This window comes from Mus pahari, chromosome 3 (assembly GCF_900095145.1).
Source record: "Mus pahari chromosome 3, PAHARI_EIJ_v1.1, whole genome shotgun sequence".
In the NCBI taxonomy this organism is placed as follows: Eukaryota; Metazoa; Chordata; class Mammalia; order Rodentia; family Muridae; genus Mus; species Mus pahari.
The window spans coordinates 54,025,783-54,048,578 of record NC_034592.1 but is presented as its reverse complement, the minus strand read 5'-3'; the positions used below and the strand labels follow the sequence as shown (position 1 = coordinate 54,048,578).

At 39.7% G+C, this 22,796-nt stretch overlaps 1 protein-coding gene across 6 annotated transcripts in view; it reads right to left on the bottom strand.

Moving 5' to 3' along the window:
* B3galt1 (beta-1,3-galactosyltransferase 1) overlaps positions 1 to 22,796 on the bottom strand; it is a 548,045-nt gene that overhangs the window by 165,024 nt on the left and 360,225 nt on the right. The gene's annotated exons all lie outside the window — the stretch shown is intronic.

Genomic DNA, 22,796 nt, shown 5'->3' with positions numbered 1-22,796 from the left:
ACCATCTCATAATGTGAGATTAGCCAACTACTCAAGGCTGCAGAGTACATAGTCCTTACGGGAGAACAAGCTACTACAATTTTCCTAAATAAATCTAGGTTCCAAATATACTCTTAAGTATCGATTGCTTTACCCAAAGATAGGCATAGCTCTGACCCCTTGTCGAAAGAAGATTCTTCCTCCTGCTACAGAGAATGAGTGTCTGTGGGGTGAAATGTTCATCTGGGACATCTATCAAACCATCCTATCCCTACAGCTCAGAGAACATTGTGGAATCAGCATGGAGCAAGTTTATAAGGAGCAAAGGACTAGATGCCTATTCTAAGATGGTATATTCTAGAGATCACAGTGATGTTAAGCCCATGGAATCTTAACAATACAGTGTCTAAACGAGTCCAGAATGATTACCACACCAGCCAACATGTAAATGGGAGCAGGAGAAAGTTCACAAGGCTCCACTCCTTAGACAAAGAAATAAAGATAGTCAGTGTCTGCTGTGGGAGTGGTGAACAGTCTTCCTCAGGACAGAGCCTCCTGGTAAGTTATCCAATTTCAAGCATTCAACCTCAGTCTTAAACACATGCATATGTAAGCACCTCTCAGAGGGCTCTGCAAGTTGCATGTATGAACATTTCTGTGTACACACACACACACACACACACACACACACACACACACACACACACACTAAAGCTAGAAGAGGCCACAAATCTCAAAGGGAATTTTTAAGTTGGTTGTGGGAGAGGGAGGGAGAAAATGATGTAAATAGCATATGCTCATATGAAATTCTCAAAATTGTTTTTGCTTTTGGTTTTGTGTTTTGTTTGTTTGTTTTTTGTGTTATATTTAAATCAGAAAATCAGAAGCCTTTTGGTTCCTTGATTTGGTCCCCTTGACAAGACTGTCTGTTTTTATGCCCATACTATTTCTTTTTTTGATTATTGCTCTGCAGTACAACTTGAGATCAGGAATTGGTATACCTCAAGAGGTTCTTTTACTGTACAGGATTGATCTATCACCCTGCACAAAACTCAAGTCCAAATGGATTAAAGACCTTAACATAAAACCGGGTACGCAAAATCTGACAGAGAAAGTGGGGGATGACCTTCAATGCATTGGCATGGGAGACAACGTCCTAAACAGATCACCAACAGCTCAGGCATGAAGATCAAAAATTAATAAATGGGACATCTTGAAAATGAAAATCTTCTGTAAGGCAAAGGACACTGTCAAAAAGCAGCCTACAGAATGGAAACAGATCCTCATCCACCCCACTTCTGACAGAGGGCTGACACCCAAAATATATAAAGAACTCAAGAAGCTAGACATCAACAAACCAAATAACCCGGTTTAAAACTGGGGTACAGATAAACAGAAAATTCTCAACATAGGACTTCCTCCAGAAACTGACGGAATCTGATGCAGAGACTCACAGACAAACTTTAACTGGAGCTGGGGAATCCTGTGGATGGGGTGAGGGGTGGGGAAGTATTGGAGGAGCAACAGGGGTCAAGGTCACCACAAGGGTTAGAACTAGGATTTGAATGCTACTCTATCCGACTTTTCCCAATGTAAGATACATTTTGAAATGTGTGGCGATAACCTTTCATTTCCAATGTCTGTTTTCATCTTCAAATTGCAGTTGGTGACATGAATGACAGTTAAAGATCAATTTCCCTCATGTTATAGCAAGATGTTACTTCTTGTCTGCATTTTAGCAAGTCAATGAGACCCGAGGGGCCACAGCCCACCACCTGCTCTTGGCTGACAAGCTCTTGCTCTCCTTGGTGTGAGCATGCTGTCGTGAGCTAGGATAGAGCCAGATTCAGGTTAGATAGAAAAGCTCTGCTGAGACCCATAAGGGAACATGAAGAGTCCCCTATGGGGTGGTGATACTGACCCAGAAGTTACTGTGCTTTGATGACTATTCAGGGAAAAAAATAGCTTGCCATTGCTCATGCCTTGTCATTTCAGATTTAATATTAGAGTCTCCCCAGTATCTCAGCAAACTCATTTAGACAGCAGAGGTGACGAGGCAGAAGCCATCATAAGACAATTGTGCTGGAGAATAAACGGAAGTGGGGAATATTCCCACAGTGAACGGATGTCCAATTGAGAAAAGATTTCTTTGGTTGAGTTTATGTAAGGGTTCCTAGGATTATAATTTTTCCAGGAATTTCCTTTCAGAGGTGAAGATAGGCACCCAGGAGATCCTCATGCCGGGTGAGGGCCTCATCCTCCCAGAAAAATCCAAGGTCGGATAACATGGACTAACAATGAAATGTCCAAATGTGTATTTCCTGGCTTTTATCTTTTTTTTTTTTTTTTTCCAAACTGTGACAGTGCTATGGGCAGGGCAGAGAGCAGCTAAGAACTTCCCTCTCCCAGGACAAACCTTAAAAAAAAAAAATCCATTTCCTTTGATCAGTTCTAATTTTCTATTTTTTTTTTTTTGAATCATTCAGAATGAACAGACAGGTTCTTAGAACATTTAGTAGTATCGATTTTCAGTTTAGTAAACAAGTTGCAGTAAACTACGATGCAATTTAATAAAAAAGAGCAGTGTATGGGGGGTCTGAGCATACATTTGTATACTGCATTATTAGGTTGCTCATGTATATTTAACTAGCATGGGTTGCATGATTGAAAAGTACATTCTTCAGTATTAAGCCCTGATTTAAAATAGCAAACTAATCATTTGGGGGCATGTCTGTAAGAAAGAGCCAGGATGTGAAAACCAAGGTTTGATTACTCAGTCATTTATATGTGCAATTGTTAACATGCAAATTAGAAACTTTAGTGCCGGTGTGGATTGAATTAAAGAATAAGACATTGGAGGCTGAGAGTGAGTCTCTAGAATGAACACTTAACTGAGTAGTAGGATACACACTTAGAATATTCCAGGTTCTGAGTTGAATCCTCAGAACACAAATAAGACATCAGGAAAGACTTAGAGAAAAAAAAAATGATGATAAAATTCTGGTAGAGGTCACCGGTAGAAAATTTAACTCTCACTTAGATCATCATGAAGGAAGTGCTGCTCAGGTTAAGGCCTGACAAGAGATTAATTAGAAGCAAACAAGAAAAGGAGAAAGTGGTCTAGGGAATGTAGTGGGCAGAGACCAAATAGGGAAGCGTGGCTCTGTTTAAGAACAAAAGCAATCCAGGATGGTTAGAGTTAGAAACGTGGGTAGACAGGTAGAGAATGGTCAGAAGAAGTTATCGGAGCAAAACGATTGAGAAAGAGAAGAGAAAGCGAAACTCCATCTCTTCAGTAATAGAAATGGACCATCCAAAAACTGCCCGACCCAGGGTTCCATCCCATAATCAGCCACCAAACGCAGACACTATTGCACACACCAGCAAGATTTTGCTGAAAGGAGCCTGATATAGCTGTCTCTTGTGAGGCTATGCCAGTGCCTGGCAAACACAGAAGTGGATACTCACAGTCAGCTATTGGATGGAACACAGGGCCCCCAATGGAGGAGCTAGAGAAAGTACCCACGGAACTGAAGGGGTCTGCAACCCTATAGGTGGAACAACAATATGAATTAACCAGTACCCCCAGAGCTCGTGTCTCTAGCTGCATATGTAGCAGAAGATGGCCTAGTCAGCCATCATTGGGAAGAGAGGCCCCTTGGTCTTGCAAACTTTATATGACCCAGCACAGGGGAATGCCAGGGTCAAGAAGTGGGAGTGGGTGGGTAGGGAAGCAGGGGCGGCGGGGTATAGGGGGCTTTGGGGATAGCATTTAAAATGTAAATGAAGTAAATACCTAATAAAAATTGGAAGAAAAAAATGGTTGCTGAAAGCCAAAGAAGAATAGATGTGTTATGTAAAAAAGCCTGCAAACTTTACCTCTGTTCTCATTAAGAAATAGGTGGTGTGTTCTCTCAGTTCAACTCTTGAATTCACAGACATGCTTTCATCAAAAGAGTCTCCCCATCTTGAATGGTACAGGGTTAACTCATAAGGGAATACTAAGTATGAAGAAGGTGGTTGAACCCCTTTTCACAGAACCAATGGCCCAGCTTTGCAGAATGTATGGATGTGAGCAGAGCTGTGACAACCTTCAGGCTGTGTCCCTTGAGATCTAAGTCCTTGGACTGAGAGCATGTCTGAAGCCCCAAACTAGTAAACTGTATATGGGGTAGAAGACTGGTCACTCTGGTTATTGTGTGGACTCTCCATTCAGCTAGGGAACCACAGGGAGCCAGACCACACCTGAGCATCCTGCATGCCCAGTGAAGACTACTACAGAACTTGGGAGAGGCCACGGGAATGCAATCCAATGGTTGAATCTTCTGACTACACATTTAGGGGATCGTGGGTTTGTGGGGAGAGTTTTCTGAATTAGACCTTTGAAGCGTTCCCAGTTTTATTCATGTATCTTAATAGGTCCTGTGACCTTCATGCCATGTTGGAGAGAAGACTAGGCAAACTTGACTTCCTCCATTCACCACAGCTTCTCCAAACAAAGGAGTGTGGTTATCCTGAATGTTGTTTCTGCTGAGCTCGCCTTGGCTACAGCTGCATGGGAAGAAGCCTAGCCAATATATCATGGGGAAGAATCGGGCAGCTCAGAGTAGCCATTCAACAGTTGAGAAAAGTAAAGAATTTCCATTTCAAGCTTTCACGCTTCGAGGTGGTTGCTTGTGCAATGAGGGGTACTTGAGTGAAAGAAACACAAATCTGAGGGGGCTGGAGAGGAATCGGTCTCGCACAGTGTTATAGTGGATGAGGAAAAGAACATTTTAAGTAGAGAACAATCTACAATAGCAGATGCTATGAAAAGATATGATACCATGCCAGACTTAGTATGAGCATTTTGAGCATTGTTTATACTGTCAGTTAGCCAAGTAAACGTTTCCAACTTGCTAGGTGTCTTTTAGCTTTTGAAAAGGAAAATTTCCTTTTTCTTCCCTATACCCACAAAAGAAACTGTACACTGAGCGCCCTGTAGTGTACAGTCCTTGTCTTTATTCACCACCTGTCACGAGGTTGAGCTAGCTAAGTTCCCCTTGACTCTCGGTCCATTGAACCTTGGCCAAGCTTACTGTGTGATATTGATGTGAATTAACTATTCCTCAACATATCATGTGTTGGGAGCTTGGTCTCCAGCTTGGTGATATTAAGAAGTGATGAGGGTTTTAAAGGAGGAGGGTAGTGGGATGTTTTCAAGTCACTGGAGGCATACCTTAGAAGGAATTATATGGGTTCCAGAGGAATCTCATTTTCTCTCTGGCTGCCTGTGATCTCGCTTTGGTGTGATCTCTCCTTGGTGCATACTTTCTTTCCACAATGCCCTCTATCCTCTTGCAGTATAGCTTCCAAGGCATTTCAGCAGCCACACCGTTTAGATTATTAGCCAATAAAATTTAAGCTAAATAACTCCCTGTTCTAGATTAAAGTGCTCAGCCCCAGGTAGACTGCTAGAACAGTCAAAATGGACGAACACTCTTTCAACCCTCCACTAATCAAAAATGGCTTAAATAAGTGAGACACAGGAGTCGCTGGGCTTTAGATGTTAGTTTTTTTGTTTTTTTGGTTTTTTTTTGTTTTTTTTTAGTCCTGGCTCTTTATTTTTTTCCTTTATAAGTGTCTTCTGTGCTCATTAACATCTGTTGCAACATTGGCTCTCTCTTTTTGTTTTAATCTCCCACTGATTCTCAAGTTGCTATTCAATTGTAAGGCTGGCGCTTTTTTAAATGGCCCCTTGAAGTGACTGAAATTAGGCAAGAGCTTAACCATTCTCTCTACAGGGCATTGCCCCAGGACCCTGGGCATGCTTACATTGTGAATTCTCATTTGGGACCAACATCTCAATGCTCCCACTGAGAGCCTTAGCAGATTCAACCACGTGTTCAGCCGCCCTTCTGTTGTCAGTTTCCTTAAGGGCTGTAATTTGACTGCCATGAGTTCTGCCTGTCCTCCTTCCTACTCCTGGCTCATCAAAATTGTTGGAAATTGGCCTGAACTGCAAATCTTGGGAACTTGAAAGAAGAGCCTGTCTCATTAGTTTTCCCCTAGATTACCCACAGGCCATGATGAAATCACTGAGTTTAAGAAAATGCAGAGCCCCAAATGATTAAAGTATTAAGATATTATTATTTTCTCTTAGAGTCATGTGTCATTATGTTATCAAGCAGATTACACTTGTCATTTGATTTTTATGATTTGGGGGTAATTTAAAGGTTCTTGAAGAGTTCTATTATTCCCAATTCTATTATTTTTAATCAGAAAACATATCTGATCCCATTGAGGTTGAAATATCTGTTTAAGTGCAAAGGACATGCAGTTTAAACTACAGGGTACTTACAAAGCTTGTACCAAGTTAATCATAAGGAGTCTGCTTTAGTTCTCAAAGCAACTCATTGGGAATTAAGAAAAGGGAATTCTAATAAGCTTTAGACTTCTCATAAAATGAATAAGCACATTCTTTTTTTATTATAAAGGAATACATACTTGCATCTTCAATAATATGGTGAAAGTGATGACTCCTGGGATATGATGCAGGGTATACTTTATGTACATGATTAAGCAAATTACTCCTAAGGCCAGGGAACTGAAAGGCACACACACTAAATTAAGATACTTTAAATCACTTGGTTCATTAGATCAATTTAAACACATAAGAAAGAGGCAAGGAACAGGGCAGGGAAAATGTCAACCGAGCAGGAGGCTACTAGTGGGATCCTGGCTTATGCAACGTTTTATATTTTATTTCTCTCTTCCAATGGGGGCATGGTTATGAGACCCAAAGCCAAAGTATCAACAAAGCAAGTGCTTGCAGGTGAGTGGTAGAAAGGTTAGTGCACACTTTAAAAAGAGGCAGATGTGTCAGGGCACAGTTAAAGGTAAGCAGCGAGTCTAGTGAGCTACGATGAATACCATTAAAGGCTGGGCAACTCAAAGCACAAGACGGAGCATCTCGCGACCTTGGATGTGTCTAGCTTAGGATTTGTGCCAGATACTTAGAGCTTGCATGCTCTCCTCCAAATTTGCCTCAAAGTGTGCTAATGAGTAATTCGGGTGTCAACCTGAGAGGATTAAGGAGTGTCTAGAGAAAGGGTAACGTATTATTTTGTGGTGTGTGAATTCATATCGTGAGTGGAGAGTATCTACTCTCAGTGTGAATGGGTGTCATCAGAGAGACAAATGAATCAATCCAGAAAATTTTCTTTTTGTTCCTTCATCTGGGACATTTCTCCTCTAGTTCCCAGGATCTCAAGTGTTGAGTCGTGGGCTGGAAATTACACTGGTGACTGCCTTGAGCTTGAAGCTTAGGGTCTGTCCCATCCCATGCCCCTGCAATCCAAAATGGCCACCTTACAAATGGCCTATCAAGAAATTACTCAGCTCCCGACATGCTGTGAGCACATTTCCTTAACAGATTTCTTCTCACATATATACCTACATTCACATCTATTATATTTGGTCTGTTTCTGCAGAACTCTGATACATCTAAAAATGACATATGGAAGTTCTAGTTTCATAAGCTCTTCATTTGTTCATTATATTTACATAACACAGACCATGAATTTTTTCATGCATCATAAAAAAGTAAATTAGTTAATACAAATTCCTGGCATATTCATCCTATTTCCACAGCAGAATTAAATATTCTGGAATACAGCAAAATGTATACTATTTTATTTATTTATTTGTCTATCTATCTATCTATCTATTTATTATTAGTTACTAAATAGAAATTAACTTCTTCTACACAGTGGGCAAAATCCAAATGCTCAGGCCCTAGCTGGGAATGGATAAATATCTGACCCACTGACCCACTGTAGTGTCTACTGAATTTTGAATGATGACGCTTCCACTCATGGTGATGCTATCATATCATTTTACATTTCTTTCTCATACTGAATTCATCTTTAGGTTTTTGAAGGAAAGACTTTGGAGACCCTGTAGTCATATTTGAGTTCACTGTCATGGTGAAAACAAAGTGGCTGCCCAGGGACCATAGGCTGTTCCTTTTAATGTCAGCAGGAGGCAAGTATAATAAAGGCAGCAACTGTTGAGGGGACATTCATCAGTGCATAGCGAGGTCCCTTTCCATTACTCCAAAGATTAATGCTACCCACTGATTAACTGAAATAAAGGTTACACCAAGTACACATAAAGGTAAGTCAGCCCTGACTGTCTCAGAGGAAGCAGAAGTGGAAAAAGGAGAAGGGGAAGGTAAAAAACAGAGGAAAGAGGAGAGGGGGAAGAGGAAGATGGAGGAAACAGGAAAGTAATTTGTAACTACTTGAAAGAACTCACTTGCAGCTATCAAAAGCATTAGAATTAAAATATAATTCTCAGTGAAAATAAACTTACTTATCTAATATTGTAACACTCTACACTATTTTAAAGAACCAGAATGCTGATACTTTCAGCTGCATGCACTTCTCTTTAGCTCTCTTTGCTTTCTTTGAGATTTGGAATCAGCTTGTAGCCCAGGCTGGTTTGGAACTCACTATGTAGCTCACGGCTGGTCTTGAACTCATTCAATTCTCCTGTTCAGCCCCCCACATGCAGGGATTGCAGGCAGGAATCACCAGGCGACTCCCCTATTACTGAGTTACATCTTCAGCCCTCTATTTAGATTCTTGATCTTATTTTAGATTTAAAAATATCAATTGTGTGATTGGGTTACCTCACTCAGGATGATATCCTCCAGATACATCCATTTGTCTAAGAATTTCATAAATTCATTGTTTTTAATAGCTGCATAGTATTTCATTGTGTAAATGCACCACATTTTCTGTATCTATTCCTCTGCTGAGAGACATCTCGGTTCTTCACAGCTTCTGGCTTTTATAAATAAGGCTGCTATGAACATAGTGGAGCATGTGTCCTTATTATATGTTGAAGCATCTTATGGATATATGTCCAGGAGTGGTATTGTTGAATCTTTCAGTAGCACTATGTCCAATTTTCTGAGGAACCACCAGACTGATTTCCAGCTTGCAATCCTACCAGCAATGGAGGAGTGTTCCTCTTTCTCCACATCCTCACCAGCATCTGCTGTCACCTGAGTTTTTGATCTTAGCCATTCTGACTGGTGTGAGGTGGAATCTCAGGGTTGTTTTGATTTGCATTTCCCTGATGACTAAAGATGTTGAACATTTTTTTAGGTGCTTCTCAGCCATTCGGTATTCCTCAGTTGAGAATTCTTTGTTTAGCTCTGTACCCCCTTTTTAAATAGGGTTATTTGGTTCTCTGGAGTCTAACTTCTTGAGTTCTTTGTATATCTTGGCTATTAGCCCTCTATCGGATTTAGGATTAGTAAAGATCTTTTCCCAATGTGTTGGTTGCCTTTTGTCTTATTGACAGTGTCCTTTGCTTTACAGAAGCTTTGCAATTTTATGAGGTCTCAATTGTCAATTGATTCTTGATCTTACAGTAAAAGCCATTGGTGTTCTGTTCAGGAATTTTTCCCCTGTGCCCATATGTTCGAGGCTCTTCCCCACTGTCTCCTCTATAAGTTTCAATGTCTCTGGTTTTATATGGAGGTCTGTCAGTGTCTGACAAATACAGAAGTGGATGCTCACAATCTATTGGACTGAGAACAGGATCCTCAATGAAGGAGCTTAAGAAAGGACCCAAGGAGCTGAAGGGGTCTGCAGCCCCATAGGAGGAATAACAATGTGAACTAACCAGTACCCCCAGAGCTCCCTAGGACTAAACCACCAACCAAAGAAAACAGATGGTTGGACTCATGGCTCTAGCTGCACATATAGCAGAGGATGGTCTAGTCAGTCATCAATGGAAGGAGAGGCCCTTGGTCCTGTGAAGGTTCTATGCCCCAGTATAAGGGAATGTTAGGGCCAGGAAGCAGGAGTCAGTGGGTTGGTGAGCAGGGGAGAGGGGAGGGGATAGGGGGTTTTCGGAGGAGAAACAAGGAAAGGGGATAACATTTGAAATGTAAATAAAGTAAATATCTAATGAAAATAAGAAAAAATAAAAAATATGAATTTTCTAGCCTTTCTATTCCCAACTTGAAATGTTAATTCTGTTGGGAGAAGGTTTTCTTCATCATAATGCCTGCAAAATTATCCTTTCTCTTACTATTAAAACCAGATCTCTAAAATATACTTTCCTTACTTTTTATATCATCAACCTTACCATTTTGGGAATAAAGAACTTAAGTAAATGAGAAAAAAAATCCCAAACTATGAATTTTAGTCATTTATGTCTCAAAATTAAGCCATAGTTTGACCTGTATTAAAATTTCACATGGAGAAGGTGTGTCTGCTTAGATAGCATTCTTCTGTAGGTAAATAGTCTACTGGAGGAAATGAAGAATGGGAATCAGTGATCAAAGATTCTCTGCTGTGCATTTAATTCCTGTTCTAGTTCACTGACTCTGAAGACTAAGCTTCCATCTGTTAGCAACAGAGCAAGCAGAAGATGAATTGGGAAGATATTCGCTGAAACTTGAATTTCAGTTTTTCACTCAAAACCACTGCAGCTCCTGTAAAGAGCCAAACCTTGTTAACACATGGTTTCCAAAGAAGCCAATAAGTAAGAATTACCCAACAGTAAGGAGGGACAGGAAAAGTGTGGGGTTGATTCACACGATGTCCTCCCTCATCACTTAACCCTTTGAGATCGAGAAAAAAAATATTTTTGTAAAATCTAGAAAATTTTCTTTACAACGACAGTCTCAGTTTGTAAGATCTGGCTTACCTGAAACATAAATATTACTGGCCCCCTTTCTGTACTATTCAGTGATTTCAAAACAATTCTTACTTTGTAGGAAATTTCAAATGCTGGATACTTTATTGTAAATATATTTTTGAGTATTTCCCTTGAAAATTGGTTATGATTTTCATACATATTTTATAGTTTTTGTTTAATTTTGCAATTTCTATATTTGTAAACTCTTTTGTTATATATTTATGTTGGATATAATCTATTTCTTCCTTTCCTCCACACCCTCCAATCCCTCCCATATAACGCTTCTTGCTCACCTGCCACTCCATAGTTACTTCTCATTGTTATTATATGTATATTATATACATATATTACTAAATACAACCTGTTCAGTCCGTGTAATATTGCTTGTATCTATTTTTTCAGTGCCGACCATGTGGTATTGGCTACCAGTTGGCATACTCTTCCCTGATAAGCTTATTTCTCTCAGTGTCCGTATTCTCCATTTCCTGTAGTTCCTTGGGTACAGTTGAGGCCTCACGGGCTTTCCCAGTCACCTGAGCATGTCTGCAGCTGTTGCCCTCATTCAGTTCACGTTCAGGCAATCATGCCAGTGTCACTTTCTGGGGTCAGTTTCTGACATTAGCAGGAGTCACATCATCACAGTGAGCTCCCTGACTTTCTGACTCTTACAATATTTCTGCTTCTTGGGCTGCAATGTGACCTGAGCCTTGGGTGAAGGAGTTGTTTTGCAGGAGTACTGGAATGGGACTCCACAGCCTGCATTTTGATTGGTTGTTGTTTTCTGTAATGCTGATCCATCAAAGAAAAGTTTCCTTGATGAGGGGTGAAGACTACATTTATCTAAGGGCCTTATATTCTCAAATAGTTAATATGTAGTTAGAGTATATGATGGTTTAGCAAGTGGCCATTATAGGTTCTCCTCTATGATAAATGATCATACTAGCCTCGGTTTCTGTAGCTAAATAGCATGTACTTAAGAAACAAGGCATAGAGGTCCCTGAGCTGAACTGGAAGTCTTCTCAAGGAGAACTAGCTTTCTTGGCAACAGAAGCTAACATTCAAGAGTCCAAAGGTGGAAAGCAATCAAATCAGATGTTCTATCCAACTATGGTGCCAATGGACCACAGCAAAGACCAGCATGGTAACTGTAAGGTTGTAGTAACGGTACTTTTACCTCGGTGGTAACCAACATTTCTCTAATGTGAATTAATGCCTATATTTTAAGATAATTATTTTGCAAATTTTATATATGATTTCTAGACTTTTTAATTGCTATTTCTCTGGTATGGAAAGATTATGATTATATATATATATATATATATATATATATATATATATATATAAAATGTTTGAGGCTGGTATTAATATGTAAACACATGAATGTAACTTTGTGTATCCATGCATAGGATAATGATAATAAGATGATGTAAAACATTCTAAATATTATTTATCACTGACTTATTACTAAACCCATGCTTTTCTTTCCATTTCTGTTCCTCCAGAGTCTATTTCCCTCTCGGTGGGTCCAAACCTTTAGTTTCTTGTTATTAAAAATAAAATTCCTGTGCTTCATGAAACCTGTTCTACCAAAGTCTTCTCATGCGATCAACTAAATAGTGAATCCTCTTTACAGCACCATCAAAACATCCAGAAAACAAACCTTCCTCCCTCCTTCTCTGCAGATGCCCTGGTCTAGGTGCTGACTCCTCACTCTGAGTTCTACCCCAGCCTCTCTGCTTCTGAGCCCCTAGGACTCCTGGGAAGATTCTCACAAATGCCCAGCCAGATATTATCACTTCTGTGCTCTAGCCCTTCCTATGCCGCCCCAAAGTACAGACAAAGTAACCAGCCAAAGCCTTGGTGGGGATTCAAGATGGCAAAGGAAGTCTATTGTATTTTAGACATATACCTATGGCGATGTTTTTTCTTACATGCTGATACTGTTATTATTATTGTCTATTTGTAAAAACAACCATAGGAATTCTTTTAGGATAAATCTTCTGATGAAAGGAACTTTTAGTTTTTCTTTATGTGAATATGTTTTAATATTCTCTTCATTCAATGTGTGATTATATGTGCATACAACACACACACACACACACACACACATACACACACACACTGTAAGGTTTTTGATAGTTAATAAATATGTGTTTGGTACTTTTCAGAGAGGTAGCCCAGACTCAGAAAGAAAAAGCATTAAATGTTTTTCCTTATGCTTGATTTAAATCTTTAGATAATCATTTAGAATTACCATGGAAGTTAGGTATCTAGTAAGGAACCAAAAGGGAAGAAGGGATCTTTCAGTGAAGGGAGTAAAAAGTGTTTGCTTCTCTGTGGCTTTAGATGAAAAGTCCCATCGTATTCAAATTATTTTCCCAAACTGTATTTTTCTCTTGTTATTTCCAATAATCTTTTTGTGTTTCCAGAGAGGAACTTTGACTAGAAAGTCTCCTGTGGTACTGTTGGGCTTATCTTATTTAATATTTTGTTCTGCATTTGTGAATTTATGGCTTTGTAGCCTTCTGGTCAGTTAAGGGGAAATTCTAGTCATCATTTTTCTAATACGTTTTAAGGCCCATTTACTTTATTCTCTCCTCCCACCAATCTGCTGATAAGTGTGCTTGCTACCTGCTAGGTTAGTCTCCGATCCTCCTAAGTTCTCCCTCTCCCCCCTCTCTCTCCCCTCTCCTTCTTCCTCTACTTCTCTTTCTATCTCTCCTTCTCCTTCTCCCTCCCCCTCCTGTCTCTCCTCTCCCTCTCCTTTCTTTCCCTCCTCCCCTCTCTCCCAGCTTCCTGTCACCTGTTTTCTGTTTTTTTTCCCCTAGTTTCTTTTATGTTCAGATGGATAAATTCTATTCTATATTTCTATTCAATTTCCTGACCCTCTGTACTTCTCTGTCCCTTCCCATACCTGATGCTGCCCCACTGTCTCTCCCTCCACATCCCTTCCTCCCTCTACCTCCTGTGATTATTTTGCTCCCCCTTCTAAATAGGACTGAAGCATCCACACTTCGTTCTTCCTTCTTCTTAAGCTTCATATGGTCTGTGTGTTGTATTTTGGGTATTCTGAATTTTTGGCTAATATCCACTTACTAGCGAGTACATACCATGTGTGTTCTTTTGTGATTGGGTTACCTCACTCAGGATGATATTTTCTAGTTCCATCCACTTGTTATTGAATTTCATTAAGTCATAGTTTTTAATAGCTTGGTAGTACTCCATTGTGTAAATGTACCACATTTTCTGTATCCACTCTTCTGTTGAGGGAATTTAGCTATTATAGATAAGGCTGCTTTAAGTATATTTTTTCAGCTCCAACATGTTTAGTGCTAACATTACTCAGGTCAGGGCACACTGAGTACCCTTTCTAGCAGTGTGTTATACTCCTCATCTAAACATACAGTTTGCTATTAGGACTTTTATATCTTTGCTTGCTTCATATATAGGATTTAGGCTTTGATAGATCACAGAACACATCTTTGAAAACAGGCCCGTGATCAAATTGAGGATCTTCAGTCAAGTATGGATAATGTTATTCTATTTCTGTAAGAAAAATATATGGCAAGATATGGATTTTTTCTTGCATAGAAATAATCTGCAAATTGATCTCAAAATGGTAGCTTGGATTTTAATAAATATTATTTGGGTGATTTCCAGTTTTGACTCTATGTGCCCTAAGTAATGTACTAAAACTCCAAACATCTAACTGGGTTGTATAAAGTTGTGATTTAGGAATTTTGGTTTGTTGGATCAATAATCCTAAATTAAGTGCTTCAAAAGTAACCCATTTAAGTGATAAAGACATTCTCATCTTCCTATTTCTAGATTCTTACAAGAATTAAATTTAACACGATTTTGTAAAGAAGCAATCTGTTTTCTGTTTCTTTTTCATATGCTTTATCTTAGCATCAATTTTGGTTTTAGGCAAATTGATTCAGAATCTTGCTCACATTATTTTCAAGTCAGTATTTTCCTAATAAATATTAAATATATTCCATATCCTTCAAGTCTCTTCTCCTTTCTATTTTTTCTCTTCTGCAGTGAGTATTCAAAGTAAAACAAACCCTTTGGAATGATAATTTCTCTTTTCTAATAGACTTGAATGACATGGTATATTTTCACATCACGTTGCCATAGCTACCAAACCTTTTAGCTCATCTTCATTTAAATATGCTCAGTATTAAATAGAAATGTGACTTAAGCAATTTGAAATGCTCTGTAATTTTTGTTTAAAATAGTATTTATATGATAACTCTCAAGTTCTCTCTCTCAAGGAGAATAATTGCAAGAGACTCACTGGCTGTGAAGTACACACCCATCATTCCTGCAAATCAAGTCTTTATTTATTTATTTTTTTAAGGTAACACTTGCCTAAGAGAGTTTCTTACAACTTTGTAGGTATTTGTCCCACTGACTCTCACAAGGAATTATTTTTATTTTTCAATGTAAACTATAAGATGTCTGGATTGATACTGAGTCCTTTTTATAAACATTGGTACACTCACACTAGTACATTGCAACACAGTTTACATTATTAGGTCTCTCCCTCTCTGTATCTGTCTAACTTTCTCCCTCCCTCCCTCTCTCCCTCCTTCCCTCCCCTCCTTTCCTCTCTGTCTCTTTCTCTCTGCTTCTGACTGTGTCATCTTGCAGGGAGGTGGCAAGGAGGTAGCTGACGTCCACTCTAGAGTATTCAGGATCCGGGGAGGAGGCAGTGGTCCGATGGGAATACAGCAATTGTGACTCTAAAGCATAAATTGGGTCAGCTCTGTCTGGGAGCCTTCCACACTAGGGGCTGTGGTTAGGAGTTCCCTATGTGTACCTGTGTGCATGTATACAGCATGTTGAAATTATCATGGAATAGGACTGCCATGATGATTTTTTTCATAACCCAGGTGGATTAAATTCTGTTAACAAAAACTTGAGTGGCTTAGAAATAGAAGACAACCACAGTCATATAGTACCAATGCAAAATCGAAACAAAAGTCTTTAAGTAAGTAGCAATGTCACTTTGTGTGATAACTCTTAACTTTTTGATAACTTGTCTATCTTGAACTTTAAATATGGTAACTTCAATCCTATGGAATGGGAAAGCATAGTGAGTGTAAACACGGTCATGCAAAAACACATGTAAATGTAAAAGTGCTACTGAATTCAGTCTAAAACCATGCCTCATTCCTTATTAATGATCTTCATTAAAACGGATGAGGATTTACTTAGGTCAAACTATTAGATCTGATCCTAACTACATATAAAATTGCAATGTCCAGTAAATATCCATGGATATTCATTCGTGTGGAGATACTGCAGTGACAGTAAACTCAATTTTTTATCAGCAAACTCAATTTTTTATAAAATTTGAAAATCGTTACTAAAAAAATCAGCTGTCCCCAATTTCTAATGGACTGTCTAACCCCCCTAATTCCAGCTTTCTCCAAAGAGAATACTAACCATAATTATCAAATCAAGGCAGGGAAATTTGAATTATCTTCGACTTTAAGTTTCAAGATCCACAGAGTGACAGTCACTGCTTATTGCAAATGAATCCTGATCTTATTTCAGTCTTCCAAAAAAAGAAAAACCAATAATAAATAAATTAAAATTGACCTTTCCATCTAAGCGAGGCTGTGGGGATAAAATATTTAACAAGTGTAAGAAAGAAAGCAAACAAGACAGTGGGTGCCCTTAGTTTATTTGATATTTCCTCAGAGATGCCTTTCTGGCTTACCCACTGAGCCCTTCAGGAAACAGAGCTTAAGGAGCAGTACTTTGGAGTCAGGTCGCTGGCTTACAGGTAGAAACTTGCAATCCTGGCATTAGGGAGGTTAAAACAGGGATATCACCAGCTCAAGGCTAGCCTGAGCTATGCAGTGAGACCCTGTCTTTAGAACTCCTCAGTGATACTCCAGAAGTCAGTGCTGGCAAGAAAGAGCTCTTTATCACTATTTATTATTATTATTATTATTATTATTATTATTATTATTATTATTATTTTATAATAATAGGTATTGATATGTCATGTAGGCTGGCCATTAACTGGGTTTGTAATCCTATGTCAGCCTCCCAGGGAGCTGGGTATTTTTACAAATCTGTGTTGTCATGCCTGCTTTAAAACCCAAGCTATTTACCATGGTCCATTAGGCCTCTCTGTCTAACGGCTTCCATTTCATCTTTGTGCTCTCTCCTCTCTACCTTCCTTAGCCTATTTCCAGTTCATCAATGTGTCAAGCATATGCCTGTCCCAGTGTCTTAGGGTTACTATTGCTGTGATGAAACACTATGGCCAAAGCAACTCGGGGGGGGGGGGAGGAGAGGGCTTACTGTAAGCACAGGCCCATATAACACTTTGTTATCAAGAGCAGTGAGGACAGGAATTCAAGGAGGGAAGGAGCCTGGAGGTGGGGAGCTCAGGCAGAGGCCAAGGAGAGATGCTGCTCACTGGCTTGCTCCCCATGGCTTGTTCAGCATGCTTTCCTTTAGAACCCAGGATGACTGGCCAGGGATTAGCATCAACCACAATGGGCTTGGCCCTCCCTCACGAATAACTGTTTATGAAAAGTGCTCTACGGGCTTGCCTACAGTCTGATCTTCTGGAAGCATTTTCTTAACTGAGGTTCCTTCCTCTCAGATGACTTTAACGTGTGCCAAGTTGACATGGAACTAGCCAGCGCACACGGTCATCACATCTATCAGTTCTTCAAAGCTCTCAAGTCAAAGGGCAGGTCTTTCCTAAACTTTTTCTATTAAGCAGCCCTCTGAGAAGTGCTAAAAAACAGCTTTAAAAGTTTAAGTTGCTTTCTGTTTAACACTAACTCACTAGTTCAGGTGGGATACTTTAAGAACTATGATATGTGCTCGAGAGAAATTTAGATGGACGGACTGCCAAATTATTAGAAAGGGGGAATTCCATGGCAATCTGGATGTGATTAAACTAACACTGCATAGACTTAATTTGAAAGATTCTGTAAGCCTAGACTGAGAGGCAACTAAATTGGGGAATATGGAACAGCTGGTGACACACTTGGCAAATTGCTTGGCTAATGTGTACTGTGTTGTAGGGTGTACTCTAGACCTTAGAAGTAAATGTGAAAAATTATAGCATCTCTCCATCCAAGAACTTGTGGTCAAATGGGGAGATGAGTTGATAAGTTCGTAGTATAATTTTACAGTTATTTTACATTTTTCTGGGACAAGGTTTTGCTATATAGTAAAGGTTGCCTAGAACTTCCTTGTTAAGTCCACGCTGGCCTCACACTTCTGAAATTCCTGCTTCGCCTTCTCAGGTTTTGGGGCTGCACAAATGCATCATAGCAGTGGGGTGTAAAGAGAGGTGGCAGTTAGTCCAGAGAGAGAAGCAGGCTTGATGTGACATGTAGCTCCAAGGCTGAGATCTAAAGGATGAGCATGAGGGAGTTGAGTGAGGAAAGAAAGTGTCTGAATAGAGCTAAGAGCACGGTCAAGATGGATGTGTCACTGTGTCCATCCACTGGGGAGAGCTAAGGGTACTGAGTCAATATGGGTGCACTAGTGCTTAGAGCCACTAAAGCAAGACAAAGAGAAGAAATCTGCTGGTTCTCCTAGCTCATTTGAACCACACTCTCCTCCCAGGTGTCATACACAAGACCTTAGTATCTGAGTCACTTTGCAAATGTTTTTATCTGGATTCTCACCTGATAACAAACCCAATACCCTGAAAGGGGGGATTGTGAGATTCCATTGGTTGAAGCTGGATAGAAACAGTGTGTTATAGATTTGAAAAAGCCAGGTATACATTCAGTGTGTTCATCCCACACCTTCCTCGGAGGGTCTTTGGTGCCTAAAGCCTCCATACCATTTTAAGCAATGCCAGTAAATAAGCACTATGCCCGGCAGTAGCAATACGCTGTTCTGAATGGGCAGAGCATTGTCGTGCTCTGACTACCAAAAGCTCCCAGTGAATCTGCACCTCTGTAAATTAACAGCTCTGAAATTAAAAGCAAGTGAATTGTTTTTCTAGATATCTACATGTTTATGAATCATCTCCACAATAATCATAATAGTCATAAATTAGAATTTTCTCCCCACTGGAGAAATGGAAATGAATGCTAATCAGAATTAAAGCTGAATGCTCCTCATGTTGCATTTGTTTCATTCTTAGGACAACTGGTGCATTCATTTAAGGTAGTTGTTAAAATGTCACGAGTTTCTAGTTTTATCAAGCCAGGCACAATATTGTTGAGCAGTGCTTCCTTTTTACATTTAAAGATAATTATGGGGAGCTGTTCATTTTCCAAGGTAATTGCTAGATGCCAGGGACAGAGATGCAATGAGAAAGGGATTTTTCAGCCACCGGAGAGGAAGGGAGACAGGAAGAAGGTAGAATGAGTTTCCAGGAACCAAAGAGACACAGCCTCGCTGGTCCGTGCTCATCAGCATGAGACTTCCGGAAAGGTTTGATTTCAGAACTTACTGTGTATGACTATAGGTGTATGCATGCATGCCCTGTGTGTGTGTGTTCGCGCGCGCGGGGGCGCGCATATATACCCATGCATGTCGCTATTGCTTAGGGATCAAACCCAGGGCTTCAAGTCCACTAGATAAGTACTTAAAACTGAACTACAGTCCCAGTCATGAAAATTACCTTTTGCCAAGCTCGTGAAATTATTCTTGTACTCATTTGAGTTAGAGAACCTTTGCTTTGATAACCAAAGTCTATTGTAGATCTGAAGCAAGAATGTAGGATGAGGGATAAGTGCTGTGGGAGTGCTCTGCTAACTAGAGAAGGAGGCAGGACATTTCCATTCCATAATGCAAACTGAAACATGTTTGATACAACGGTTTCAGTTGTCGAATGAAGTATAGCAAGACTCAAAGAAATAAAATCATATTTAGGATTTGGGTTGACAGCCTATTTGATAATCTGGAATTTTAGTTAGAAGGTCGACAGTTTGCTCATTACTTAGTAATAGTTTATTTTATTGGATCATAGTTTGTACTTCAGATATCGGGTAATAACAGAACAAGAGATCATAACTAGCCGAGAATAGTGACAAAAACAACGTGGTTGCCTAGGCGAGGTATAAAGACGATATAAGTTTAAGAAAGAGTAAAAGCAGGAGGAGAAGGGAGTTATTAACACCAAGGGAACACGGGAGACCTGGCCTCCAATTAAATGGAAAGATGCCAAGCAAAAACAGCTGTCACAACAGCCAAAAGAAAGTCATTAGTTTGAAACATGAATCTGGCTTAATTTGGTCTTAACCTTAATAAGATCATTTCAGAAGTGGTTCATAGCAAGTTAGCACCTCCCCAATAAAAAAACGTGGAGCTGACTACAAATTTTCACTGTTCTAAAAAGAAGCTGAGGTGCTGACAGTCTGCATCATGTTTGGGGGTAAAAATGCCCATTCCCCTGCACTGGTCACCACACTGCATTGAAATTTTATGCTTCTCAGCCTGAATCTTGATGTACACCACATGTGCCCCAGCTGCAGGATCTGCGTCAGTCTGGTAGTGTCACGATGATCGGCACATAGTAGGCCTTTCAGGCATGATTTTATAATACGCAGATACTTTCATTAATTTTTATTCTGATTGAAAATATTACTTTCTGCTTTTGTTTTGAGGCAAGATCCTACCCAAGGCTGCTGCTGTGAAATCGGACGTCCTCTGGCAGTGTTCTTTGATTGGAAAATATAAAGGCAAGGTGCTCCTGTCAGCCACACAATTATTTAGGACAGTGCTTGTCATACAGCAAATAGACTGATCTGAAAGCCCGGGTGAGTGGTGGCAGATGGCTTACCAGCTGTTTTCTGTGGTTAACAGCAGCCTTCACTTTGACTTTGAAAAAATGACCTGGGTCTGCTTGTGGTATTATAGATTCAATTCTGCAAAACTTTTGCACAAACAGAGGGGGGAGCAGTGCTATATGTAAGGACAGCAGCTACATCTGCTAAATAGAACTTTAAAATAGAGAGTCGAGAATGTAAGGCTTGGGATTTACTTTGAAGATTTTAATGTCTAATAATAAACCAGCACATACTAATCAATTAAAATGTTTCTAAACAGAAAAAGAGATTTTAATGGCCAAGATTCTTCCAACTAAAGCCAGTTGTAAAATCCACAGAATTGGGTCAGTCCTAGTAGATCATTTTTCTAGTCCTTGTCTTTTAAGTGAGGAGACTTAGTTAAAGGTGTGCAATCTATGAGATTCCTAGGTCATGGGCTAGGGCCAGGCCTGTAGTTCAGTCCCTGGGACAGTGTGGCAAGTGTCTGCAGAAATTCTCTCAGTTTGTTTTGCCTAGGAGCTCATGTTACTATCTCACTGACACCAAATGCTCACTTAATTAAAAATTTTGTTTAAAAACATTTCTCTGGTATTCATTACTGTTTATTTTATTGATCACTTGTGACTAATAAAGCTTTCTCCAGTGCGTTTACTTTAATAAAAACCATCAAACAAACACCATTACTGGTTATTTAGTGAACGAGTCCATTTCTACAACAACCAACTGTTTATTAAGCAAACCAATTATTATGGTGCAACTGAGGAAGAAACTTCTATTGACAAATGAAAGCAACTGCAAACGAGGTTGGGGTAGCGGAAAAAATTGTGCCTATTGTTTGTTTAAGCATTAGCGTTGAAGCCAAGTCTCCCATTTTTCCCCCTTATGTAGTTCTGGGATGGAACCCAGGGCTCTGAAGCACTCTACAGCTGAGCTCCATCCCCAGTCTGTATGCCAAGCCTTGGAAACCCTTATGGTTAATATATGAGGTACAATTTTACATATTTAAACTTTAATAAATGCAGGTTCGAGATATCAAATAACTTGCTGAGAATCAAACTACAAAAATGTTGGAGCTTGGAATCTGCCCTGAAACCTGGATCTGCTTGGCCTGCAGCTCATCTTTGCCTACTCCTGTCAGCATCCATCTCAAAGAGGAAACCCTAACTAAGACAGAAGTTGGTACTGGGACTGGGGTATTGCTGTGATAGGCCTGACGATGCTCTTATTTGAAAGAATGGGGATTTGGGGACTTTGGATTTGGAACACAGTGGAATGCTATAAATGGGGCTTAATGAGTCATCCTAGTAGGAATATGGAAGACTTTGTTGCTGGGACATCAGCCATGAAGATGCAGAGTTTAGAGTTTGTCCAGCTGGTTTCTTGTCTTTCTTTGGGGATTATGATAATGGACTGAACCTCTGAGCCTGTAAGCCAGCCCCAATTAAATGTTGTTTTTATAAGACTTACCTTGGTCATGGTGTCTGTTCATAGCAGTAAAACCCTAACTAAGACAGGAGTTGTTGAGACATGAGCCAATCCCCTTTTAAGAGGTTCATGGGAAGCCAAGGACTCATCTTCCTGAGAGTTCTTAGGATTCATTGGGGCAGAGAACGCAGGACATGACTCACTATGAGAGTTTGAATGAAAAATGAACCCCATCATCTCAGGCACTCGGTCCACAGTTGATTGCAATGTTTGGGAAGCTTCAGGCAGTGCGATCTTATTGGAGGAAGTATGTCACTGGAGTCAGGCTTTGAGAGTTTAAAAGATTACAGCACTTTCAGTTCCCTCTGTCAGCTTTATGCTTGCCATAAAAGATGTGAGCTCTTGGCATCTTGTCCCCACTGTTTGCTGCCATGCTTCTTTGCCATGATGGGCACGTGTCCCTTGGGAATGATAAGCTAAAATAAATTCTCCCCTCTATGAGTTATCTTGATGATGGTATTTTATCACAGAGACATAAAAGTAACTAGTACAGTTACAATGCAGATGGTTTCCCAGACCTCAGAGGGTCATTAAATTAGAGATAGGACTAATCTGATTCATGTTCCCTGCTTTATCCAGTGCAAAAATCCTGACTTGGGAGACTGTTGGAAAACTAAGGGCTACAACTCAACTTCTTGATAACAAAACATTATTTATACAGGTTAATATTATTTATCTTGTGGTTCTCAACCTGTGAGCTTGCAGCAGGTTAAGAGTCACGCCCTTCCCTCTTTCACAGTAATCCTCTTTCCAGTCTTCTTTCAGGTTAACCTGGGACCCTTGGTACAGGATTTTTTTATTATTATTATTATTATTATTTTCTTTATTTACATTTCAAATGCTATCCCGAAAGATTCCCAT